Source organism: Pithys albifrons, chromosome 4 (assembly GCF_047495875.1).
Source record: "Pithys albifrons albifrons isolate INPA30051 chromosome 4, PitAlb_v1, whole genome shotgun sequence".
NCBI lineage: Eukaryota > Metazoa > Chordata > Aves > Passeriformes > Thamnophilidae > Pithys > Pithys albifrons.
Genome location: NC_092461.1, coordinates 1,520,666 through 1,533,402, shown reverse-complemented (window position 1 = coordinate 1,533,402; position 12,737 = coordinate 1,520,666). Strand labels below are relative to the sequence as shown.

At 41.9% G+C, this 12,737-nt stretch overlaps 1 long non-coding RNA gene across 3 annotated transcripts in view; it reads right to left on the bottom strand.

Annotated features, from left to right (window-relative positions):
• The window catches only part of LOC139671024 (uncharacterized), a 209,408-nt gene extending 201,576 nt beyond the window's left edge, over window positions 1-7,832 (bottom strand). For all 3 annotated transcript variants that reach the window (XR_011697652.1, XR_011697650.1, XR_011697651.1), the window contains exon 1: window positions 7,732-7,832. This is a non-coding gene — a long non-coding RNA (uncharacterized lncRNA). The remainder of the gene's footprint in view (window positions 1-7,731) is intronic.
• Between the last annotated feature and the right edge of the window lie 4,905 nt (window positions 7,833-12,737).

The window sequence follows — 12,737 nt, the reverse complement described above, 5'->3', positions numbered from 1 at the left end:
TGTTAGGGATGGATATTTCTGGTCAAACAAGCAGGGAAGCAAGAAGTGCTGGAATAGAGGCCAAATCCATGAGTAACAGGGTAAGTTTGCTGCTTACCTAGAAGAAGAGCACATGGATTTAATTCTACCCATGAGCAAACAGTGAAACAGCTGGTACTGCATTAAAAAAAAAAAGAGGAAAGGTGACTAACAGAGTTCTTTTAGGAGGAGGTGAGAGACCAAAAGCTCTGCCTGCTGCAAGGCAGGCACTGGGCTCTGTTTCGCCAGTCACTGCCAATCCCCTTGGCTCCCTCTGCCAACAGTGGATGGCACAGGCTGAAGGGAGCAGATGATCCAGCAGCCCCCACACACTGAGGCAGCAGCACCAACATTTGTTTTCAATCTTCAGGAAAGCCAAGCAAAAAAGTCTTAACGTTTAGTATTGAAGCAAAGCAACAGAAGTCATGGCCCTGAAACCTCAGTGGTGCTCTCCTGCCATTATTTCAAAAAAGACTCATCTTATTCTCATGTGTTTGTACTCAGCAGGGGGAGGTGAACTTATCTGCTGCCTGTGATGTCAGCTTGAGAGCTCTGCTCAGGACATCACCATCATTCTTGTCTTTCTTTTTTGCTAATGGTTGCATACCTTTGATTAAAACCTGCATGGTGCATTAGAGGCTAAACCAGATGATGAATGCCATGTAGTACTTTGCGTTAGATCAGAGTTGATTAGAATTTTTGATGATCCAGCAGCTATAAGAGGAAACTGCCTGAGCAGGGAAAATATTCAGCTGCTACTGTTGTAGGAGGCAATGGCTTTTGTTTGACACAAGATACACAACAGTAACTAAATGGACAATATACTCTCTTGGTCAATGAATGGCCCTATAGCACAATAGAGTTCTGTAAAGAAAAGCTTTTGAATTAATCAGTCCAAATATTTGTAAGACTTCTTGCTTGTTTTCAAGTGGGCAGCCCTTCCTCCCCCAACAGTTTTGGAGCTGGATGTGGGTTAGTTTATTTTTCAGCACTGCAAATGTAACAGTCAAGTATTTAAAACAAACAAGCTATCAACAAAACTGTGTAGTAAAAGTTCAAGATGCTGACCCAAGTGCACATCACATCAGCATCCAGGCAGGTATTGCCAGTGATCTCTGCCAACACACCAGTTCAGCAAAACACTGTTGCTGCTCTGGGTGAAAGGCTTTAGTTAAACAGGACAGACCAGTTGCAGAAGAGGAAGCTTCCTGATTAAACAGAGTGTTGGCAGAAAACTGGCAGTATGAGCAAACCAAACGTGCATTGGAGGGAGGTTCACTTTCTAAGGTCATCCAAAAGGTGACACAAGAGTGCGTAGAACAAGTGTATTGAACAGGAACAGAAGGAAAGAGTCAGAGATTATTGAGAAGACATGGAAGAGAGGAAAGAAATTTAAAACAAAAAAGAGCAAAACTGATTTTATAGTGCTGTCTCTGAAGAAGGAAAGGGAATTTTATGTTATCTTTGTGGTCTTACTAACTTGAATAACATCAGGATTATTGTTTGTATATGTAGCTTTTAAAGGTCTCTTCCTCCATAAAACAATTTTTAAGGAAAGACACCTGATGCCACTGTCTTGCAAGGCAGGGCACCAGTTATTAGCTCACTATTTTTAAAAGTATTGCTAAATATCATCCATTACCTTTACAGTCTAGTTGAGTTTCAGGAACCATCTCAACCTTTACAGAGCAGTGCAGGGATGTCACAATGGTTTCTTTTTCAATTACTGCCATACAGACACAGTTCTGAACCAGATCATGGCACAGAGACCTCCATAGGTCTAGGCCAGTGGGAGGTGGGTGGGAGATCTCCCATCAGAGTGCATCATAACTGCTATCCAGATGTGCTTTCCTAAAGTAGGTTGCTGAAACCAGAGGGAAAAACCCAGAAAAACAACCCACAGCTGCACTTCTAGCTTCAAAGCATACCTAGTGCTATCTCCAAATGTTTATCTTTTTCCAATTTTTGCTACCCACAACTCCATTGCAGCAGATTATGTGCTTGAGATGTGTAAGTAAGGAAGAAGTCATCCCAGAAAGAGGGTGAAACAACAGCAAAGCACATCACACACATCACTGATGGCTTCGAATAAAACCAGTATGACAACCTGAATAAATAACTAAGTAATCTCTTCTCTTATGGAGATAATGAGGTTGGATTCCCAAAACTGTATCAAACTCTGTATATATTTGCACTGTGTTATGGTTGAGTCTTCTTTTCCCTTACCATTTGAAAGGGAACATACTCCAAAGGCACACTAGCTACACTACATGGACACATTATGCTTGAGAGCATCCTACTTTGATCTCAGAAGTTGATTGCTGGAACCACACAGAGCAAAGATCCAGCACAGGAGGGTCTTTTTAACTGATATATACATAAGGAAAAATTTACAAGATTTCTGTGAAATTGCTTTCATTTAGAGTTTTCTCAAGTGTTTCATTTCAACTATAAATAGAAAACAGAATCTCATGACAAAGATGCAGTTGACACACTGTGCAATTTATCATCTGTGAGCACATTTCAGAGTGCTTGTCTCAAAGCTGACATGCTGTGTGGACTGTGGAATATGACTCTATTAATATATTCCATGACAAATGCAAGCAATAGTAGCTGAGAGACAAACAATCCACAAAGAAAATTCTCCATTGCCTCTCCTGATCTGGACTTCTTTTTGATAACAGATAACCTTGTGGAGATGAAACTCTTCCAGCATAAATGGAGAAAGCTTCTCTGCTTCTCTGGCTCTCTTCCTACCCTGCTTTTGCCATTGCTTGTAAAGACCTATTCCTGGAAGCACATTTAAATAGCTTTGACTTCTTTCCCACCTATAAAAATACCACAGACATGCAAATGATCCATAATGTATGTAGTCAGTAGACAGCCACTGAAGTCAAGGAACCACCATAAATACAAACTACAGTATCTGATTCCAAGATTGTCACCCCTTCTCACAGTATTTTTCTCCTCAGAACTATTTCTAGCAAGAATGAAAACATGATGTTTTACAGTAGAAGGCTCATGTTCTCCCACATCTCAGACAGCAGAGCCGTGGGTGTAAGTATAGGTGGACTCTACCAGTGCCAGCACAACTGGGAGAGATGAATGTAGGACCTGTGAGCAGTTGGCTGATGGCCCTTCAGCTCTGCTGCTCTCAGCTCTGGATTACACCTAAACAAGTTCAGGTATTGTCAGGTACTCAGACCAGGGTTCCTGTGTCCAAATATCAACCCTGTCTTCCTTGCCACTAATCTGGGGTCTGATCAGAAAACCTCTTCAGTCCACAGGAGCCAAAGTGATTTCACAGCTTCACAAAATCAGCATCTTAATCACATCAAGAATATTTCACTAATATAAGGCCAAGGAATGAAGGTAAACATTTACCATAAATATTTAAAGCTTTAAAAAGCATGTATGCTGCCTGCCAGACAGTACCAACCAGAGTAACTTTTGTCTTCCAGGCTTGAGTCAGAGGGTGAGATTAACTTTCAACACCACTCTACTGGCATTAGCCATTGATATCTCAAACACTGACACTGCTGTGGATGGAATTTACATACTTATCAATGAAGGAGCTCAACTCCAACAGGTACAAAACTAGAGTTCCAAAAAGGGTAAGAAAATAAAGAGTTCAAAAAGCCTGAAAGTGCTTTGGTCTTAACAGAGCAGCCAGGATGGGTCTTCTGTAAAAAGAAGGAAAGTAGCTGGTGCATCTAAAAGATGAAGAGATTTTAAAAGGAGGGTGGGAGGCAAAGGAAAGATTTGGAACAAGATTCTATAAATGTTGCTTTAACTATTAACTGAAGAGTAAACAACCTATTAAATTCTTATGGAATATGTCTGGGAAAAACAGTGGCACAAGTCAGAGCTGCCCCATGTGGATGTTGTTTCCAGAGCAGCCTCCTTGGAAGTGCTCCTCAGACTTTTGACAAATGAACTTTCTGTAGGTTGTAGGTTTGAACACGGAATGTCTGTTGTTTCCATCTGCCTTTGGCTTGTACAGTTCCTTGGGGGCTTAATACAGAGACATTTAGTAGAAAGAAGAGTTTATTGAGTGGCAAAGGCACATTCTAGGAGACTGCACTAGGAGGAAAAAGAAAGCACAAGAAAAACAACACACAACCAACCACTGGTTTCTGCAGAAATGAAACCACTGCAGAGGAAGAGAATGCTTTTAAAAAAAGCACATACATTTTTCATGGAGTGGGCCTAAAGCACTTATTTATATTTCATCTCTGTATGACATGGTTTTGCTCATCTAATTCCATTTAGAACGTTACAATTTTTGTTTCAAAAGTCTCTGTGCTGAAACGTATTCTCTGAAGTGCCCTGGAGCTGCTGGTATTGTGAATGTCATCTAAATGACTCATTCAAATTTTTAAGGACAACTCAGCTCAGAAATGCAGTATTCTGTTCTTCAGTTCTTTTTATTTTAAAGTTTTTAGGTTGGTGTGCAAAGAGGAAAGTTGCAAAACAACAGATAGCACTTGAATGGCATCAGACAATTGCTGCTGTTTTCCACTTTAGGGGATGGAGCCAGACACGAGTGAGGGGCAGCTCCTCCTGATATGCACAGGGTAAATCCTGATTGCTTATGGTGTTCCTGCAAAGGCATTTCACAAGAAAAATCCCAAACCCCATCTCTCTCTCTCTTTGGTCAGAAAGTGAAAGACAACCATCAACACTTCTGTTACCTTGACTTTCAGGTTACCAAAATGTTACCTTGACTTTTGCGCTTGTAGTTTCCATGCAGAGCCAGAAAGTTAATTGGAGGGGATGTCCTTTCAGACAGTACAGATACTCAGTTGAGATCAATCCATAGAATTGCAATGTCTTTGCATATGAAAATGCACAACTGGAACTGTATTTGTTGACTGTAGTCTGAAATCAAACTAAAACAAGCTCAACTTCTGTTTCATAGAAGGCTTTTCTCAGGCTGTCAGAACAAGACTTGTGAGGGAATCAGGTAATTTTTCAGAATAGAAAAGAGTGCTTTCCTAAATAGCAACCTTAACCAATCAGACAGTATCATTTCCTAAAAGTTAAGAGCAAAAAGGATACCAGATGCACCTACTGGGTAACCAAACATCCCAGTGGATGCTCAAAGACTTTAGTGAGGGGGAAACATTCCTGTGCTTAGCAAACTACCTGCTTAAGATACAGGGCTGGCAAATCCTGAGAAAGCCCTGCAATGGCAAGGAGTTAATCCTGTGAGATGTACACAAATGATCCCAGCAGACAAACCACACCTCGTGCTATATGAGGTGAAAGATCAACAGAGTCTGCCAACCTGACCCAGGGAAAACTCCCTCCCAAACCAACTAAGGCAATACATAATCACTGTCTGTAACACCTACAAAGAGATCTCCTGCTCTGGCCAATGTCTAATGCTGCAGGGGAAGGCAGTTAATTAAAAGAAGCCAATATAGACATCTTGGTTCCCTGCACAAGGGAGGAGATAAAAAGAAATCTGCCCTGATCTGTGATCAGGTCTGTAATTGTCTTAATGGGCAGTTGCTGGCTATGAGCTTTGGAGTTGGATGTTTTCCCATAAAGGAAAGGATGAGAAAGGCTGGTTGGCCAGGCCAGGCTTGAACTCTTGTATTGAGCAGAACTCACAGCCAGAAAGCAGCTTTTTATTTCAAGACTGAATTAGCTGAACTTCAGCTTCTGTCAGCCAGGTGGAAAAGCCTCTGCTGTCAGGTGTTTTCTTCAGAGTGACCTCTTACCCTGCTCCTAAATTATCTGAATACTTTGAATTCTTGAAGCTTCTCATGCTGATGTTTGGTTTCCAGTCTTTAGCTCCCATTATAGCCTGGCTTAGACACATCACCTAATGAGGAAGATCACAATATACATCACTATAAGATTTGCCTGGCCCACTCTCTCAGTGTATGGGGTAAAAAACTACTGTAAAAGTACCTGAAAGAGCTGAATGAATTATGGGGAGAGGATCCTTCGTGTAGAGACTGTCACAACTGGAAGCAGAGAACACTGAATGAGTATTTTAGGCAGTGGGTAAGCTATAAAGCTGAAGAATTTTTCTTTGCTTGTATAGAAAAAAAAGAAAAAGTGCAGGAGAGATTTTGCTCAGGGGACATCAACTGCATTGCTGATTGAGGTGGAAAATGTGTGAAGGAGCCCCTTGTTGGAGCTGTTGGCAGTGTATCATCCACAGCAGTACACGCTTTCTCCTCACCAGACAGGGATTTTTCTTTTCATGTATCATTCAGAACTTGTTGTAACGCTTCCAAAAGTCACATTGCATTGTCATCCACTCCCATTAACACAAAGACTTTCACTGGCTGCTGGGGAAGATGGGCACAGCAAGCAGGTGCTACAGGTGGCCTTTTCTCATGGAGAAGTTCCACTGCCACACTCATTCAGACAGGCAGTGATGAACTGCATCTCCTCAGCTTCCAGTGCCTGTTTTCTCACCATGCTTTGTACCTGGGTGTTCTGAACCTTTCTAGCCTCCTTCTCCACCATCATGCCAATTATACTACTGACATTCCCAGCCAAATTAAACACAGTTGCTTACACCAAATAACAAAATTTCTGAGACCTAAGGAAAGCTTAGCAACATGTATTAAACTATTGCTACAATCTTATAACCTAAAGAGAAAGGCCAGGCCATATCATATTTTCCTTGTAAGAATGGGGATTGCTTTTTCCCCCAGCTAAGACACTACAAAGTCAGAAGTAGTAGCTAAAATAGGACTTTCAGTGGTCAGGAATGACAACACTTTGCCATTCTAGAGCAGGAAAATGAAATAAATACATGTATCAGACTATGGTTTTTAAATTTCCATCCCTTTGAATCTGTGTGATAATCATCTTTCCAGGTCAAAGGATAAAAAAAGAGCAAAGTTTAATTTGACCATTGTTTTCCTTTAATCTTGGCAGTTTGCACATGTCTGATCTTATCAGGGTGCCAAAGTATTGCCCTGCCAAGAGGCAGGAGTGATGAAGGAAGCTACATGAACTTTGCATCTGGTTTTTGGAATACAAAGAAAAAAGGCTGATAGGGAAGGGTTGACTTCAGCAACATAAGTTATGCAGTTTGGTGAATACACCACAGCACCACCATCCACCCCAAAAACGTAGGTGTTTAACAAAGTATGTGCTACAATTTGGTGAAATGGCACCAAATTAGGTCCGTATTTACACATAGAGTAAATTAATTATAAATATCCAATGTTAAGAAAAACTGTGTAACTGCAAACACTGTCAGTATTCCTGTTCATATATGGCCTGTTTAATATCTTTACTGATGATCTGAATGAGGGCATCAAATCCACCACTGGAAAATTCACAGACATCACCAATTTGGGCAGGAGCATCAATCTGCTGGAGGGTAGGAAGGCTCTGCAAAGGGATCTGGACAGGGATAGATCTGGATAGATGGGCCAAGACCAGCAGTCTAAGGCTCAACAAGACCAAGTGTGGGGTCCTACACTTTGGCCACAATAACCCAGGCAGCACTACAGGTTGGGGCAGAGTGGTTGGGGGTGCTGCTTGATAGGAGGCAAATCTTTTTAAAGATTTTTAAAGATCATGTATTGTATAAAGCAACAATGGTTTTAATGTGCTTTAACCATAGCACTCTGTTTTAGAAAGACTCCACCATGAAATGGAGTTTAATTTGCACAAGCAACTCAGAAATACCAACTTAAGACATAGCAAAGCACTTCTGTCTGATTCACTGCTTACCCTCCCGTTGTTAGGGGTGTTTGCTTCAGGTATTTTCTGCTGGAAGTACTTGCTGTTACCAACAGCTCAGAGGAACAGCTGTGATCCCAGAAGCAGTGGTGGCATTCAATTCCTCCAAATCTCTTATGTCCATGCTCTGGATGTTCACAGGTTACAAGGAAAGGGCTTCAGGAAAAGAAATAAAAATAAAAATTCTTACAAGAAGGAAGAGTTTCAGGAGAAAAGTATCAAATCATTAAAGAGAAAACTTCCACCTTCATAATGGACAGATTTTTTTAAGATTCATTTTCAAACATACTTATTCTATAGACTTTTTGACAACATACTCAGAAATGTCTTAAAGCCACAGACCTATCAGAAACTTCGAGAGCTGAGAGTTGATGGCAGGCTGCACTTGCTGTTTTGATGAGTTTACACTCCATGAAGAGGAAGGAAACATCCCCTGCACAGCATATGGCAGCACTACAGGAGACAGCAACAAGAAACGACCTTCAAGGGACCATCTGCCAGTTCTGCTCCAGTCACACCTCCTCCTTGCCCACAACATGACCCCTATACCAAGGAGACCAGCAAAGGATGCACATGGGAAACATCCTAAACAGTTAAGGCTCATGCTAGGCTTGCATCAGTCGCTTCACCTTTGTTAGAGTTTTCCCCATCAAATGCCAAGAGCGTTTAACCTTTAACACTGTTGTCCAGAGGTATCTGAACACACCACTGAAACCATGGCCCAGAGGTGGTTATCCATTCCTCACTGCCTCCACATCCTCAAATATTGTTTCAAAGAGTAACAAAGGGAGGGAACTGCTAAGGCAAAATGTGATCTTTATGGCAGATGGTACCACAGGATAAATGGCTGTCGGTCTGCTGTAAATAATTCATCATTGTCAAGTGTGTGGTGCTCCATTCATCTCAACAGAAGTCTGTGATACGAAGAAAAATGCAACATTTGTCACAGAAGTACCACAGACATCATGGGGCTCTCTTTTTAATCCAAGTTAGCCACAAGAACATGACTGACAGAGCCAAGCAAGACTTGAAAGATGCATAGAAACAACCTTCCTTTCACACACACCCCTCTGCCAGCTCTCTGACCCTCACAACAGAGACAGGGAAGCTGAGTGGCACTGGCTTTCCATTCACCTGTGAGAAGATGAACAGAGAATGAGAGAAAAAGGCAGGAGCCTTGTTTTGTTTCTCTCTCAAGCCCCTGGTGTGGGAGCCAGTGAAGATTTCAGCATTCCCTGCACATTTAGGCCACCAGCAATTTGTAACACATCCTAGAGAAAAAGTGAAGTAGGGGATCAGCTGGGACTCCCAAGATACCACAGAGCTTCACAACTCCCAGCACAAAGCCTGGGACAGTTCAGCTCATGCCACACCACCCTCCACAGAGTTCAGCCTCCTGCTTTGGGGAAACAGCCAGTCAGCAAGTGGAAGACACATTTCTGAATAGTGCCCTTCAGTTGTATCTGCATCTCCCTGAGATGGTTATGGAGAGACCAGTGCTACAGGAACTATTATTCCCAAATTAAAAGGAAGACCAACAAGACAAGGAATAACATTAAGGTTGATGCACAAGGGAAAATCCAAGTAAAGAACTGTATACACAGAGTTATTTATTCCCCACACTGGTTTCATCAGTAACAGCATAGAGATGTTTGGGTGCTTGACCCAGGTGGCTTGGGTCATCTATTAGCCTCCTTCCACAAGAGGCCCCCTAATCCATCTTAGGTGCTGAATTAGCAGCATTAAATACATCCTTAGGGTGCTCCTTACTCTACATCTCTTACCAAATATACAAGGTTGTTACAGCTTCCAGCTCCAAAGTATGGTTATTTATCTCAAGAGAATGGTTTTTAATCCCCTGAGTTTCTGGCTGGTGCTTGTGCTTTCCAAGCAACACTGAGAAAGGCTTCCCTAGCAGCCACAATGGATGGGTCATAGGATCAGCCCAAAGGATCTCCAACATCTGCCCTGGGCAGACAATTTCCCCAAAGAACAAGCATGGATGTGCTGTCCATGCTGTTCCAACCCATAGAAATAGCAGGTAGATCCGAGATGTGGGAGGAATGTGGCCTCCATTCAAATAAAAAATGCTTGTGCAAAATAGTCTCAACATCCCCCCCTCCCCCCTTGTCACTTCTCTCTCATCTCTGCTCATTTTACCCACATTACAGCTGTAGCTGTATAAATGACAGGCTGTGGCCCAGCATCATGTGACAGATCATCCCACATCAGCTCTGAAAAATGGAGATGCTGTCAGCTGTCTGGTTCTCCTCACATTCACTGTCAGCATCAGTGCATTCAGGCAGCATGTCACAGCCATCTGAACAAGATGAATACAGCACTGTGAACATCAGCTTGGGAACCAAGTCAATCAAACATGTGACTACAACTACACAGAAGCATTTGTGCTGAGAAACTGCCACAGAGAAAGGGTTCCTAGTGTCCTGCTCTGTACTGCCACTGGTGGGTTTTAATTAGAATATCTGCCTGAGCTGGATGAAAAACAAAGGGGGATTTTTGTGGTGAGGCTTTTCATACCGAAGCTTGTAAAGGAAACCTCAGCAGCCCCTGGAGTTGAAGACAACCTTGGCATGGACTACAGGTGCCATGGGTATGGCACTACCTCCTTTCCTACCACCCCTTCCTCAAGGTTCCTGGTCTCTCTATCCCAAGTCCATTGAAGGTTGTCCTTATCAAGGCACCTTGAAACAGAGGCCTTTCCCATGTAACAAGAAGCTGCAGAGTGAAAGGCATGAAATAGGAAAATTAATGACTCCTGTTCCATTCTATTTCATCAGAAAATATCAATACTTTTTCCTTCACCCATTTTGTCTCATCCCTGGAATGTTCCTCATTAATATGTGCAGGTCTTTCTGTATATCTCCTATAAAATGTGTGTGCTGTGTTGCCTGCTACAGATTGGCCTTAGTGCTACACAAACAAGCAGGAAAATGTTACCCTGTAGTGCCTGTGCTCAAATTGGTTTCAACATCAACCAACCAAAGCAGTGGCCTGGAATAACAACAGAAATGCTTTTAGCAATGCAGTGACAAAAAGCAGAATTCACCCAGTTGATGTGGCATTTATGAGAAAATTTTTGAGCACTGTCCCAAAATCAAAACTGGGCAGCATATTAAAATAAGTATCATAAAATCATCAGGAGAAATGTCAAAACAACAATGACTTTGCAGCAGTCAGAGAACAGTCCCATTCCAAGAGAACAGGATTTCAGCTCAGACAAGTATGACTGTGTTGGGAGGGTCTCCAACCAGAAGATCCATGTGAGCTGTTGGTGGAAGCCTGGACTCTCTCTGGCAGCTAACACAGATATTGAATCTCCTCATGGGGTGGCAGAGACCCTCTGCTACATGATCCTGCTCCCCACAGCTCAGAGATAAGGGAAGGGGAATGTGACACCCATTATTAACAGCAGCAGAACTCAAGACAGTTTACTCCAGTTAGGACAAATGTTCCTCAAATTCCAAAATGCAAACACTGTAATTCCTGCAGATTTCTTTACTGTCCTTCTCCCACTCAGCAGGGACAACCACACAGAGAAGTTACATTCATGTGCAGCTGTGGATGAATCAAATAAAAACTCCCCTTCTGAAATAGATACCAAACTGTATAAGCTGCCACTGCCCTATGATTTGCCTCAACAAAGATGCATTTATTTAAATAGTTCCCTACACTGACAAGGACCTCAAAACAGCTCAGCATTAGTGGATGAGAACTAGAAACTGAAATTTCTAGGATCATGTAAATGTTGGAAAATTTCTTCAGTTTCATGTCACAGCCCATGCTCCTGCCACACACATATGAGAAAATCAGCAGGGAGGCAAAACTAAGGCCATACTTAATTCTGCTAATATCTAGACTTAGTCCTTTTGGGAGATAAAAAATTCCATTTTAGTTCATGAAAAATAGACAAAACATTAGTTTTTCCTTTCTACCAATAATAGTTTTAAGAGTAACCATCCTGGTTTCAGCTAGGATGGAGTTCATTTGTTCTCAGTAGCTGTTACAGTGCTGTGTTTTGGATTTGGAATGAGAATGGTGTTGATCACACACTGATGTTTGGGGTTTTTTTCTAAGTGTCTTTTTCCTAAATCAAGGACTATTTTTCTTCCTTTTCTGCCAGTAAGGAGGTGCACAAAAGAGACTGTGAGGGAGCACCGGGACAGGTGATCTGAACTGACCAAAGGGATATTCCACACCACAGACTGTCTCACCCTGTGTATAAACTGGGGGGAGTTACCCAGAACAGGGGCTGATGGGGGTTCAGGAAGGGGGTTTGGCATCAGTCAGTGGGTGGTGAGCAATTGTATTGTGCAGCACTTGTTTTTTCTCTTATTATTATCATTATTGTTATCATTTACCATTACTATTGTATTTTTACTTAATTTTTGATTATTAAACTGTTCTTAACCTAAAAGTTTTACTTTGTTCTCCTCCCCATTCCACCTGGTTGGGGTGGCAGAGAAGGGTTGAACAAGAGGTTCAATTTCCAGCTGGGCTTAAACCAGTGACAGTAACATGGGAGACCTGCAAGAGATTTTACTTTGTTAGGAAAACTGTTATAGTTATGGATATTTCAGAACAACCTCTGTTAAAAGAACTAATTTTCATGACCTGGCAAACTGGACTTTTATTTGCAATGAGGCACAGTTACCTGACACATTATCAAGCTGATGGATACTTTTAAAGTTAGATCTCATTTTAAAATGCAGGCTCTTGGCTGCCAGCAGTTGAGTAATGTGCTGGCTCATTAACAGATCTCTTTGTACAAGAAGAGGTAGAAGATTGTCCCCAAGCTCATGTCTCCCAGCCAAACAGACACATTATTCTTGCTGTGCTCAAAGTTCTGAATGGTCATTTACAGTAAAGGCAACAGCTTTCACTGGAAAACAAGTGACTTGCCAAGAAATGATTTGGAAAAAAAAAAAAAAAGAAGGAAAAAAGAGAAGCAGATCTATTGCAAATCTCCAAAAGACGAG